The 12,608-nt window shown below is 53.7% G+C and overlaps 1 long non-coding RNA gene across 3 annotated transcripts in view; it reads left to right on the forward strand.

Moving 5' to 3' along the window:
* LOC114674134 (uncharacterized) overlaps nt 1-9,995 on the forward strand; it is a 42,003-nt gene extending 32,008 nt beyond the window's left edge. Inside the window, exons 4-8 of one of the 3 annotated variants that reach the window (XR_013407939.1) lie at nt 1,856-1,983; nt 3,358-3,482; nt 6,351-6,581; nt 8,650-8,871; nt 9,044-9,995. This is a non-coding gene — a long non-coding RNA (uncharacterized LOC114674134). Of the gene's footprint in view, nt 1-1,124; nt 1,357-1,855; nt 1,984-3,357; nt 4,117-6,350; nt 6,582-8,649; nt 8,872-9,043 lie in introns of those variants that run through there. The other 2 variants (XR_003725128.2, XR_013407935.1) reach the window with 2 other exon arrangements.
* The last annotated feature ends 2,613 nt before the right edge of the window (nt 9,996-12,608 follow it).

Raw genomic sequence — 12,608 nt, forward strand, 5'->3', positions numbered from 1 at the left:
ACCCAGGCCCACCTGGCTCCAGAGCTGACTCCCCATCACCTCGGGGGGCCCGTCTCACGGCACCTACAATTCCCGGCCTTCTTCTCTCACCTGGTGATGAGTCTTTTATTTTATTGTTTTATTTTTATTTATTTTATTTTTTTGAGATGCAGTCTTGCTCTTTTGTCCAGACTGGAGTGTGTGGCTTGATCTCAGCTCACTGCAACCTCCATCTCCCAGATTCAAGCGATCCTCCTGCCTCAGCCTCCCGAGTAGCTGGGATTACAGGCACCCACCACCACATCTGGCTAATTTTTGTATTTTTAGTAGAGATGGGGTTTCACCATGTTGGCCAGGCTGATCTTGAACTCCTGACCTCAGGTGATCCGCCCACCTCAGCCTCCCAAATTACTGGGATTACAGGCGTGAGCCACCACGCCCAGCCACCTTTTAGATCTTTCCTCCCCTACACCACCTTCCTGCTTCCCCAGCCCCAGCCCAGGCTCTCTGACTCTCCTGGGACAGTGCCATGGTTCAGCCCTGGTCCCCTAGCCTCTTTGGTCTACCCACTCAGTCACGGTCCAGCAGAGGCTTGTCCTGGCTGGGAGGGTGCAGAGCTCAGTCTCTGCTCATCATTGCTCCAGAGCTGGGCCACGTAGGACAAATGGCTTCACTCCCGGGGCTCCAGTCACCCCATCTATGCAATGGAGGAAGCTTGTCCTGCCGCAGCACCAGGTCCATGGAATTCACCTGCTCCTACTTCGCTCAAAGGCGCCACATATGCTGGTAACAGCCTTGACCAGCCCTGAGGAGCCCCCACGAGGCTAACGATGAAAGTTGCCACTTTGGAAAGCAGCGAGACTCACTTCCGGCACAGCCTCTGCTGTAGGGGATGGGGACAGGTGAGGGTGGCAGGAGCTGGGGCGCACTCAGAGGGCGGGAGCGGCCAGCTTGCCGGGAGCAGGCACTGGCAGAGGCTGCACCAGATGGCTCTGGCTGTCCCCGCTCCTCATTAAAGCAGCTGCCCGAGGGCTACTGCCCACCTGAAATGCAGGGGCAGTTCACCAAGCCCTGCTGAGGGTACTGTGCCCAGCCAAGCTGCCATCCTTAGCTACTTGGCCTGCTCAGCTGTGCCGTGGAGGCCCCTAACTGAGGTCTGAAAGCCGGAGGCCAGTGAGGCCAGGATCCAGAAGAAGCTGGATACAGCCTCTTCTCTGCATGGATGGGACATTGACTGAAACCCAGAGAAGACCGGAGACACCCCAGATCTCCCTCAACTCACACTGCAAATGTCTCGAGGCCCGGAAACAGCAGTCCCATGCCAAACCCATCCCTGGAACACTGACCTGTCCGCATCTTCCAGTACCCCAAACCTGGGTGAGGTGTGTGGGGGCAGACGAGGGGTCTCCGTGATGTAACTGTGTCCTTTGTAATAGATGTATATGATTTTTTTAAAACTCAAGCAGTGTAAAAGAGAATTGATAAGTGATCTTCCCGCAGACCTGCCCTTGTCTCCCTTCTTCGTTTAACTGTGGTAAATTAGACGTAACATAAAATTAAAAATGCTTTAACCATTTTTAAGCATACAGTTCAGTGGCATTGAGAACATTCACACCATTGGGCAACTTTTGCTGTCATCCACCGCCAGAACTTTCTCATCTTTCCAAACTGAAACCCTCTTCCCATTGAACATTAACTCTCCATTCCTTCCCCCAGCCCCTGGCACCCACTGTCTCTGTCTGTCTCTGTGAACTTGACTCCTCTAGGGACCTCACGAGAGTGGAATCAGACAGTATCTGCCCCTCTGCAATTCTGTTTCCTCTCTGCCCAGGTCCATGTGTGTCCTTCAGTCTCCCTTGTCTCTTTCCTGTTGCAGAAGACCGGGACGATTCCTTCCCCCGGCACAGGTGGGGCCGCCTCACTCCTTCCACCTCATTTCCCCGCGGTGTGACAGTCCCCGTCCACGAGCATCGTGTCTGCTCTTGTGAGAGCTGCTGCGCTCAGGTACGTGGCTCTCTGTGCGCATGGGTGAGTATCTCTGCAGGGCAGGCTTCTTGGAGTGGACGTGCTGGATCAAAGGGAGTGTTCACCTTTTTAGTCCTGAGAGGTACCTCAAATCACCCTCCAATGAGGTTGCTCCAGGCGCACACCTCCCCCATGGTGCTTTGGGGGCAGGAAACAGCTTTAGGGAGAGGGCAGAGGGGCTAAGGAGCTGAGCCAGGTTCCGCTTCCCCCAGCTTCTCGTTGGGTTTGAGGGGAGCAAGCCGGTGACACCGCATCTGCTGTCCTCGGTGACATGGATCCCTGGAAGCCCCCTGACCTTCGTCCCCAAGCTAGAAGACCAGGCTGGGAAGAGGCTCAGGTCCCTCGCCAGTTAGCCCTCCGGTTTCTCTGCTCCCCACCCACACCAACACTGCAGGCCTGCAGCCCAGGGTTCCTCGGTCTGCCACAGAGACCCTGGCTGAGTTATGGCCTCATTCATTCCTCTAGCGGATTTGTCCAAGGGTATTTATCTTGGGCCTTTCTTTCCCTGAGGTAAACTGAGAAAATTCACAGGCTGCTGTTCTCCATGGCAAGGCGGGAGCTGGGGGCATTGCCGGTCTGGAAGTAAGGCCTAGGGAGGGAGAGTCCTGGGGAGATGGTCAGGACATTGTGGGGTGAACCTGGGACAGGGTGGCCGATAGGGCTTTGTGCTGCGATGGGGACGGGCCCCGTCCACCTGCTCTGCTCCCAGGCAGGTGTCCTCGGCAGACTGTGGGCCCCTCAGAGAGCCAACTGGCAATAAAATAAACAGCCACCACCTGCCGAGCTCTCACAGTGTGCCAGACTCTATATTTACATGTTCTCACTTCACCCTCCCTCAAAACCTGCACCCCCAAATGATCCCCTTTTACAGAGGAAGAAATGGAGTCTGGCAAGACTGACTCGCCAAGGCCAACGGGTGACAAAGGGCAGAGCTGGGATTCCAACCCAGGCCTCCCTGGCTCTAAACCTCAGCTCTCAGTCCCTTTTCTACAAGGGAGTGAAAACCAGAAATCTGAATTCTGCTTCTAGGGTTATTTAGTTTTTCCTTCCTCCCCACCCAGACCACTTCCTCAAGGCCAAATCCAATTGCAGATGGGGATGGAAGTTTCTGGATGGTTTCTCGTGGGTCTCCTTGCTTATCACAGCCACACAGCTGTGAGCATCCGCTGTGGGGCTGGCCACAATCACAGGCAGAAGCCTTGTCAGTCCAACGTAATCCACCAATCCAGCAGAAGCTGGGGAAGCTTCTGGAACTTGTCTCTGAGAAGCCCGCTTGAGTCTCCTCTGCACACCACACGCCAGCCCTTTTTGCTCCACCCCACAACCCCGACATGACCCCTTTTTCTTTTCCAGGACAAGCACAGAAGCACAGAATGCCAATTTCCCTCTTGAGATCTCTCCTGAATTGGGAAGATCTCTCGTGAGGCTGGGTCAAAGAATCACAGACCAGAGACTGTTGTGAACTTCCCACCAATGAGGCATGGATGCCCCAGTCCTCATGGGGCATGTCTTAGGAGCAAAATCCCTAATTCTGGGGAAGGTTGGGAGGCACAACAAACCATTGGCTGTCTCACTGGCCTCTCAGATGGCCCACGTGACCAGGGGGCGTGGACCCCAGCCCTCAGGCCACCCTGTGTCGAGGCCCCATATGCCTCTGGCCCCAGGGATCTGTCTACCTTCTCCTCCCCTGGCCCTAATCCTGCAGTCTTACAGGATTCATTGCTGACAATAATTAGGTCTCACAAGGATAAAAGCTAACCGAGTCCGAAGCCTTTGGGGACAGTATTAGCACGCTAACCCTGTTTGTGGTTTAAATATTAATGTCAGAGTGTAATTACTACCCCTTCTGTCGAAGGCAGTGGTTTGGAAACAGTTTCAGCCCCGCAAATGGGATCCATCCATCCTCGATGGTGATGCACAGCGGGGAAAGTTTAGCATTGCGGAGAGTTCCAGAGCACTTAGAACTCGGGGCATTTAGAACAATGATTACAAATAGGCAGCCTGTGGACCCAATCTGGCCCACATACCTGTTTTAAAATGTTGGCCTGACTGGGCGTAGTGGCTCATGTCTGTAATTCCAGCACTTTGAGAGGCTGAGGTGGGCGGATCACTTGAGGCCAGGAGTTCGAGACCAGCCTGGCCAACATGGTGAAACCCCATCTCTACTAAAAATACAAAAATTAGCCAGATGTGGTGGTGGGCACCTGTAATCCCAGCTATTCAGGAAGCTGAGGCAGGAGAATCGCTTGAACCTGGGAGGCAGAGGTTGCAGTGAGCCAAGATCACACCACTGCACTCCAGCCTGGGCGACAAGAGCAAAACTTCACCAAAAAAAAAAAGTTGGCCTGCAACACATTTAAAAAACAACAAAAAAATAAATGTGTATAATAAACCTAGACTTATAATTTCTGTTGAACAACAGGGACCTGTGGCCATGCCTGGCCACAATCCCACAGGGTATCAGTGGGCTGGGCTGAGTGACGGCTATCCCCTAGAGACAGGCATCCACCTCCAGCTTACCACAGTCCTCACCACTCCCTATTGTACCAACCCAGCCCACTTTGCCCATTTGCGGCAGCTGTCTGGGCCCCAAAGGCAGTGGAGGGTGCAGCTCCTGGTTCGGAATTTGGAAAGATTAGAAATAAAGAAGGTTGGAACTGCAGAGCTAAGAACTAGGACCCAGGAGCCCCAGAAGAACACTAGCTCTTGATCTAGGAGGAGGGGTGTGCCTGGGGAAGGAGTGACACCTACATTCCCCTGTCCTGCCCATTACTAACCTCCTTGGCATGGATCTTGGCCAACACCAAAAAGGCTCCAGAAATGGAGCCTCGCCACCAGAGGCCACCTGGAGATAGGGGTGGGGTGAGGAGTCTTGAGTCTTGCTGGGCATTTTCAAGGGTTATTCTGCCCCTAACTTGCCACCACCACCGCCATCATTCCAAAGCCTTCCTACCTCCATGAAGTGAGAGCCATGGCCCTTGGATAGGGGCAGCTGTTGGGTGACCCTGGAAAGGTCCCGTGGCCGCCTAAACTGCTCATCTGGACAAATGCATCTGCTTGACCATTTCACTCAGGGCTGAGGCCACTCAGATGGAGGGTCACCCAACACTCTCCTAAGAAAGGGGCTCTGGGGGGCGTCCAACACAATGTACCATCTATGGAAGGGGTTTGAGTGCAGCAGAGAAGAGCTCTGGAGTTAGCGTGAGAACAGGAAGCAAATCCCTGCTTCTCCTTTTGCCAGCTGTATGACCTGAGGCAAATTAACCTTTCTGAGCCTGATTTCCTAATCTGTAAGTGACAGAAATGGTGCCAGCATCACGGAGGTGCTGGAAGGAATGGATTAAGCCCCAGGCCCAGCATTCGGCACGGTGCAGGTCCTCAGCACATGCCGGACAGGATCTGCCGAGCTCAAGTCAGAAGAATAAAGGCGTCGTGTGAACCCAAGAAATGCCGGGGTAGGGGAGGAGAGGCTGAACTGGGGCGGGGGTGACAGAGGGAGTGTGAGAGGTGGTGGAGAGAGGAGCTTGGGACAAGAGGACAGGAGGGGTCCCAGGAGCAGGGGCTGTGCTGCGTGCCCCATACAGGCTCAAAGGAATCAGGTTCACAGCAAGATACCTGTGGTTGCCAGAGACAGAAACACACCTGTGCCCACCTGTGCAAAAGGGGAATTTATTAGACAGTTTTAAAGGTGCCTCATGGGACCAAGGGCAGGAGTGGAGGTAGGGGGTGGGGGCTGAATGGCAGAACAGTAAGATGAACCCCCCAACCTCCTACCCCCAGTTCTGTAGTTCTGCCTCTTATGTGAATCTCTCTGTGTTGTCAGCCTGTCTCTCCCAGTCCCCGTCACTGGGCCCTCATGCTCCTTCTGTCAGTCTCTATGTCTCTCTCTGTCTCTGTCTCTGACTCTCTGTCTCTCTGTTTCTGCCTCTCTGTCTCTGTCTCTCCGACTCTCTGTCTGTCTCTGTCTCTGACTCTGTCTCTCTGACTCTCTGTCTCTCTGACTCTCTGTCTCTGTCTCTCTGTCTCTGTCTGACTCTGTCTGACTCTGTCTCTCTGTCTTTGACTCTCTGTCTCTCTGTCTCTCTCTGACTCTGTCTCTCTGTCTCTGACTCTGTCTATCTCTGACTGTCTCCGACTCTCTGTCTCTCTGTCTCTCTGACTCTCTGTCTCTCTGTCTCTGTCTCTCTCTCTGTCTCTCTGTCTCTCTGTCTCTGACTGTCTCTGTCTCTCTGACGCTCTGTCTCCCTCCCTCTCTTTCTCATGCTCTCCTGCCCCTCAGCTCACAGAGCATCCCTCTCCTCTAACCCCTTGCCCACTTAGTTTTGTGCCTTCTCTCCACCCACTAGCCTGCACTTTGTCCCAAGCTGAGCGTCAGATGCAGCTACTGAAGCCTCAGCTTTGCACCGCACCCCAGTTCAACTGTCTGCCCTTCAGAGATGGAGCGGAACCTCCTGGGGCGTGACTGCCCACCTCTGTAAGGAGGCCGTGGGGCCTGCCTGGACTGGTGCATACACTTCTGGTCTGGCTCACCTCTGAGGCCGGGCAAAGCACACTCTCCTGAGGGACTTAGCAGTCAGGTAACGGCACAGTTCGCAGAGAGGGCGGGCTGGGCTCGGCCAAAGCCCCGGATGAATCTACTCCAAGGGCTTGAGAGGCTGTGGTTGGGGGTCAGAGCTAGCCCCTGACTGGGGATTAGCACTGGAGGCCAGGCTTTGGCTGGCAGTGACCCTGGCATAGGTACCCTAGGGCCAGCTGTCCAGCCATGACTATCAGAGCTGACATAGGGTGTGGCACTCAGAGCTAGAGAGAGTGTCACCCCTCTTCCAGGGGAGTCAGTGGGGCATGTGGGGGCTCCTAGAGACATCGGCACCGTCATGGCCTGATGTGGGCCCAGGAAGCCCCTGATGTGTGGCTCAGTGAATGTTCGCTGACTGGTTCCCTGAGTGAGTGGGAAACAAGTGCTGGGCAGAGTCACGGATTTTAACTGAGGCAAGAGGGAGGGAGCATGAGGAAAAGAAGATTGAGCAGAGGAGATGGAGGGGGAGCCGAGGGGCTGGCTGGGAGAACCGAGGAGGCAGAGAGAGGAAGGGAAGGAAGACAGCAGAGAGAGGAGAAGGAGAGACCGTAATTCATTCCACTTCATCTCTGTTCATTTTGGACAAATAGAGCAGAAACTGCAGACCAAGGAAGGAGGAAACAGGGCATGAAATTGCACTGTGCCTTGTAATAGCTCTGCCAGCCAGGCAGTCCAGGGCTAATAACCCACAGGGTCAGCCCCCACCCGCCCAGGAGCTGTGGGGTGAGCACTGCGACCCCCAAACCGGGCAGCCACGGCTGCTTGGTTCCTGCCCCAGGGAAGCTTCTCTCCAGTCACCCACCTTCCTCGGCCTGAGTGGCCGCAGAACCAGGAGGCTGCTGGGAAGCCTCAGAGGAAGACTCCGAGGAGCCGGGGAAGGGACCTCCTTTAGACATCAGAGAAAATCTCGGGGAATTTAAGGGATTTGGTGAATTAATACAACCTGGATTTAGATGATCAAAAGCATTTCTTGAGGCAGCTAGATGGGAGCCACTGGAGGTTTCTGGCTGGATATGGGCTGCAGGAAACCTTCCTTTCCGTCTGCAGGAGGCTGGTGGGATACAGGGTGGAAGAGGGTTGGGCCAGCTGGGGTCTTGGAGAGGGACGAAAGATCTACAGATGAGCGGGCCTGCTCCCCGCTGCCCTGCCCAGGCTGGCTGGCTGGGGCTGGGCCCATCAGCAAAATGTTTAGACACACGGAGAGGTTTAGATATGAGAACGAGTTCCTGGCTGACAAACTCCGGGTCCCCAGCTTCCCAAGGAGGTCCGCCTGGAGTGGGGGGATGATGGAAGAGCCTCCAGGTATCCATCTCCCCCCTACCAGATTTGGGCCCAGACAAATGGCCTGGTGGGCCCCCAGCCCAGGGATCTGATCCTTCTGCTTAACCTTTTTTAAAGTTCTCTATGGCTTAACTTTCTCCAGCTCAGCTTCAGCCCCAGTTCTCCCCTTCCTAATGGGCCCCACTGGCTTTGAAATAAATCACATCAAGCTACACAGCAAGTGCGACTGTAGAGTGAGTACTCACTAGCTCCCAGATGCCGTGCCTGGGATGCTGTGCATTGGCCCAAGATGCCATCAGCTCCTTACAATAACACATATGATCATCACCCTCATTTCAAATACAACAACTCTGAGACACAGAAACGTTAAGAAAGTTGCCCAAGACTCCACAGCAGAAAGTGACAGAGTCAAGAATTGAACCCCAATCATCCACCCTGGAGTTCAAGCTCTTCCCCGGGGCTGGTGGGATGGGTGGTGGGTGGAAGAGCTGGCTCATGCTGGTGAGGTGAGCTGGTGGGTTGATGATAGATGTGGGGTTGGGTTAGGCTGGTGGCTTGGATGGGTGGGTTGGATGGTATGTGGGAAGGTGGCTGGGTAAAGTGGTTGGTGTGTTGGTTTGGGTAAATTAGGGCTGGATAGTTGGGTGGTTGGACAGGATGAATGGATGTGGGACTCAGTGGCCCTAGAGCACGGCACAAATTTCCTAACCTCCAAATCTTGCCTTTGCCATTCTTCCCACTGAGAGTTCCCTCCCTCCACTTCTCCCTTTTTCTCACTCCCCTCTCAGGTCTCAGCCAAACTCTTGTACCACATTATGCAACCAGTGCAAAAAGCAAGTTCAGTCCTGCAACAGCCTAGGCCATTCCTGTTGGTACCACTCAGCTCGCACCTATCATCTGCTGTGTCCAGCCACTGTTACTTCTGCTTAACAAATGAGACTGGAAGCTCCTGAGGGCAGGCAGCACGCCACATCCATCACAGTATGGGCAATGGTGCTTCTTTGTGCCAGGTATGTGGGGAGCAGGAGTAATGGCAAATCTCTGGCCAGGAGAAGGAAACGTCGGGGCTCCTGTCCACGGCCTCCCTGCCATTTGCCCAGGACCCTTCAGAGGGTCCCCAAGACACAGTAGTGTGGGGACCCTTGGGCCATGGCCTCAGAACTGCCACGTGTCTCATTCCAGATTCCTCCTCCATGGAGCATCATCAGCTACACGCCTCCAAGCTGCAGAAAGTGAGCTCGGCTACAAAAGCCACACAAGTTGGCACACAGCAGGGACATGGCCTGGGACAGAGACAAGAAGCTCCAGGGGCTCCTATCAGACCCAGAGTCCAGCGTGGAAGGCAGAGCCTGGGACAGGGGACTTCTAGGCCGGGGTTTCTGGCAGCCTTCCACAAGGCCAGTAGTCACCCGACCCTGGCTAGCTGGGGCCCCTGGCTCTTCATTCTCCTCTGCTGGTGACATTCACTGCGGCCCCCTTCCTACATGCTGCCATGATGCCCCTCCTGTTTGTTTACCCTCTTGTGGGGACAGTAGGGGGGCATTGGAAGGAGAACCAGCCTCCCCATATCAAGGCAAATACGTTCCCAGCTAATTGGTATTTGCATGGCAAATCCCGGGTAAAGACGTGATCATTTGCATGTTCTAAGAGTAATGATATTTGATGTTGTCAACTTATTACAACCTTAATCACCACTCAATTTCCTGCCTTCCAAGCTCCCAATCACGCTGCCACCCAAAATAACCACCTCTTTGAAACTCATGCAGAGCCCCACAGGGAGGGAGCCACGTGGGGATCCCCAAGCTGAGGGGGCTGCATGACATCCCAGCTCTGCTATGACCCTTCTCCTTTTCCCTTCCCTACTCCTCCTTCCCTCTCCTCCTCCCTCATCTTCCTCCTTCCCCCTCCTCCTGTCTCCTCTCTTCCTCTTTCTCTTCCTCTGCCTCTTTCTTCCCTCTTTCTCCTCTCCTCCCTTCTTCTTCTCCTGTCCTTCCCCCTTCCCTCCTCCTTGCTCACCTGCCTCTCCTGCCCAGTGCGGAGAGCCCTCACTTTATTAAATCCACTTGTTGCCAGTGGGAAGCCAGACATATTCCAAGAACAGGAAAATAAACTCCCACACAATGGGACAAGCCTCTAATTGGTCGATTTGCTTCCAGGAGCAAGAGGGGAACTTCTCTGCAGGGCTGCACTGGCATCCCACCCGATCCCTTTACACAAAACAGAATTACTGAAAAGGATTAACAAAGAATAACTACTATTTACCGGCCCTCCCTGTGCCAGGCACTGCACACAGCACTTCACCTAGGCTGGCTCGTCGCCTCATTTCCACCCAGAGTAAAGCCAAGGTCCTTACGAAGACTCCTGAGGTTCCCTGGTTTGCTTATTTCCTGGTATGCTCTCACACTCTCTGCTCCAGCCACGCTGACCTCAAACACCCGGGGCGTGCTCCTTCAGGCTTTGCACTGGCTGTTCCCTCTGGCTGGGCCACTCTTTCTACAGATGTCTCCTTGACCCACTGAGCTGGCTCTCTCCTTCTCCCTGTGGCCTGACCTAATCCACCTGCCTGCTTTGATTCTGGGACATGGCTGCTCCATCCCCAGTGAACAGGGCAGGCACACGCGCACACACACACACACACACACACACGACCCTGCCCTGCCTCCAGCGTTTGGAATCCTAGTTCTGCCCTCTTCCGTTCTCCCTTTTAACCCATCTCATCATCAACTTACTTAATGTGCAAGTTGTCCACCTCCCACCACCAGGCCAAGGCAGGGATCCTTCTAGAACATATTGGGCACTTGCTGAATACGTATTGCCTGAATAAAGGAATCTTCACAGTAACCTTAGGCGGTGAACCCTGGCAGTATCTTTGACAGTGGAGGAAACTGAGGCAGAAAGCGGTTTAGTAACTTGCACAGGGCCACACGGCTGTTGTTAGGCGTCAGGCCCAGGATCTGAACCCAATCTGCCTGATCCCGGAACTGTGCCCTTACCCAGCCTGATGCTACCCAGAATGACAAGCTTGCATCCCACCCTGTGTGGCTGGTGTTGGTATGAAGCTGCCCTGTCAGGTCTGATGAAGCAATCCCTGTTAGCAGCCCTGCATGGCGTCACACAGATGTGGATGCCAACCCAGGCTTGCCTCCTTATCCTGAGTGGCTAAGCAGTTACGAAGTCTCAACCTGCCTGAGTTCACTCAGCTACCAAGTGGCACCTGCCTCCCAGGGTTGGGAGCGGACTAAGTGAGCTAATGACTCTCACCTCCTTTGCATAGCAACTACATGTGCTAAGTCCCCAGTGGATACTGGTTCCTCTTATTACCTTTTCTAAGATTCTCATGAATATCTTCCAAGGTTTGGGGTATGGCAGGGCCACCCACTGGCTTTTCTGCTCGGTGAGATGACCAGGCCAGTGGGTAGAGGGAATGTACTGACTGAGGAGTCCATTGGGTGGGACCATGGAGTTCCCCCAACTGATTCAGTGGGTCCCAACCCCAGGGTTGAGGCCCCTGTTTTTTCCCCATCCATGGCGAGGTATACCCCAGGTGGTCTGCCCCTGGTAACCCTAAACTTAGGGTTAGGGTTGTTAGGGTTAGGATTAGGGTTGTTCGGGTTAGGGTTGTTAGGGTTAGGGGGGTTAGGGTTAAGGTTGTTAGTGTTAGAGTTGTTAGTGTTAGGGTTGTTAGGATTAGGTTTAGGGTTGTTAGGGTTTGGGGTGTTAGTCTTAGGGTCAGGGTTGTTAGGGTTAGGGTTGTTAGGGTTAGGGTTGTTAGGGTTAGGATTGTTAGGGTTAGGGTTAGGGTTGTTCGGGTTAGGGTTGTTAGGGTTAGGATTAGGGTTGTTAGGGTTAGGGTTGTTAGGGTTAGGATTAGGGTTGTTCGGGTTAGGGTTGTTAGGGTTAGGATTAGGGTTGTTCGGGTTAGGGTTGTTAGGGTTAGGGGGGTTAGGGTTAAGGTTGTTAGTGTTAGAGTTGTTAGTGTTAGGGTTGTTAGGATTAGGTTTAGGGTTGTTAGGGTTAGGGTTGTTAGGGTTTGGGGTGTTAGGCTTAGGGTTAGGGTTGTTAGGGTTAGGATTGTTAGGGTTAGGGTTAGGGTTGTTAGGGTTAGGATTGTTAGGGTTAGGGTTAGGGTTGTTAGGGTTAGGATTGTTAGGGTTAGGATTAGGGTTGTTCGGGTTAGGGTTGTTATGGTTAGGATTAGGGTTGTTCGGGTTATGGTTGTTAGGCCTAGGGTTAGGGTTGTTAGGGTTAGATTTGCATGAGATTTGCTTCTGGTTATAAAGTTAGTTGACATTATGGTATCACATCTGTACACATTCTGCAACAGGCAGGAGAGAAAGAGGAATTGGATATAATTCTGGGACATACCCGTGGAAGACATAGTTCAAGGGAGCACCATGAATTGGTGGGGTCTAAGGAGGGTAAAAATGGGGGAAGGCCTGAAAGTGGCTCCTGTGCACTGGGTCTCTCCTCATCCCAAGCCTTACACAGCTGAGCCCAGATAGGCAGGAGAAAATGGGCTCACATATCCCAGTCTTTAGAGGGTTCCTGCAGACCCAGCCACCAAACTCAAACTGGATCTTTCAAGAGTTCAGGAAGTTGAGGTGGGAATGGGAAGCCCAGCGTGTGTACAGGTGTGCAGAGAAACCCAGTGTGGCCTACAAGCTCCCACAGAAAGTGATCACTCCTTCACTGGCCCCATGTGACCCTGCTGGAGATGAGCCCACAGCCTGGCCCAGGGCAACGGGGC

Source organism: Macaca mulatta, chromosome 1 (genome assembly GCF_049350105.2).
Source record: "Macaca mulatta isolate MMU2019108-1 chromosome 1, T2T-MMU8v2.0, whole genome shotgun sequence".
NCBI classification, from domain to species: Eukaryota; Metazoa; Chordata; class Mammalia; order Primates; family Cercopithecidae; genus Macaca; species Macaca mulatta.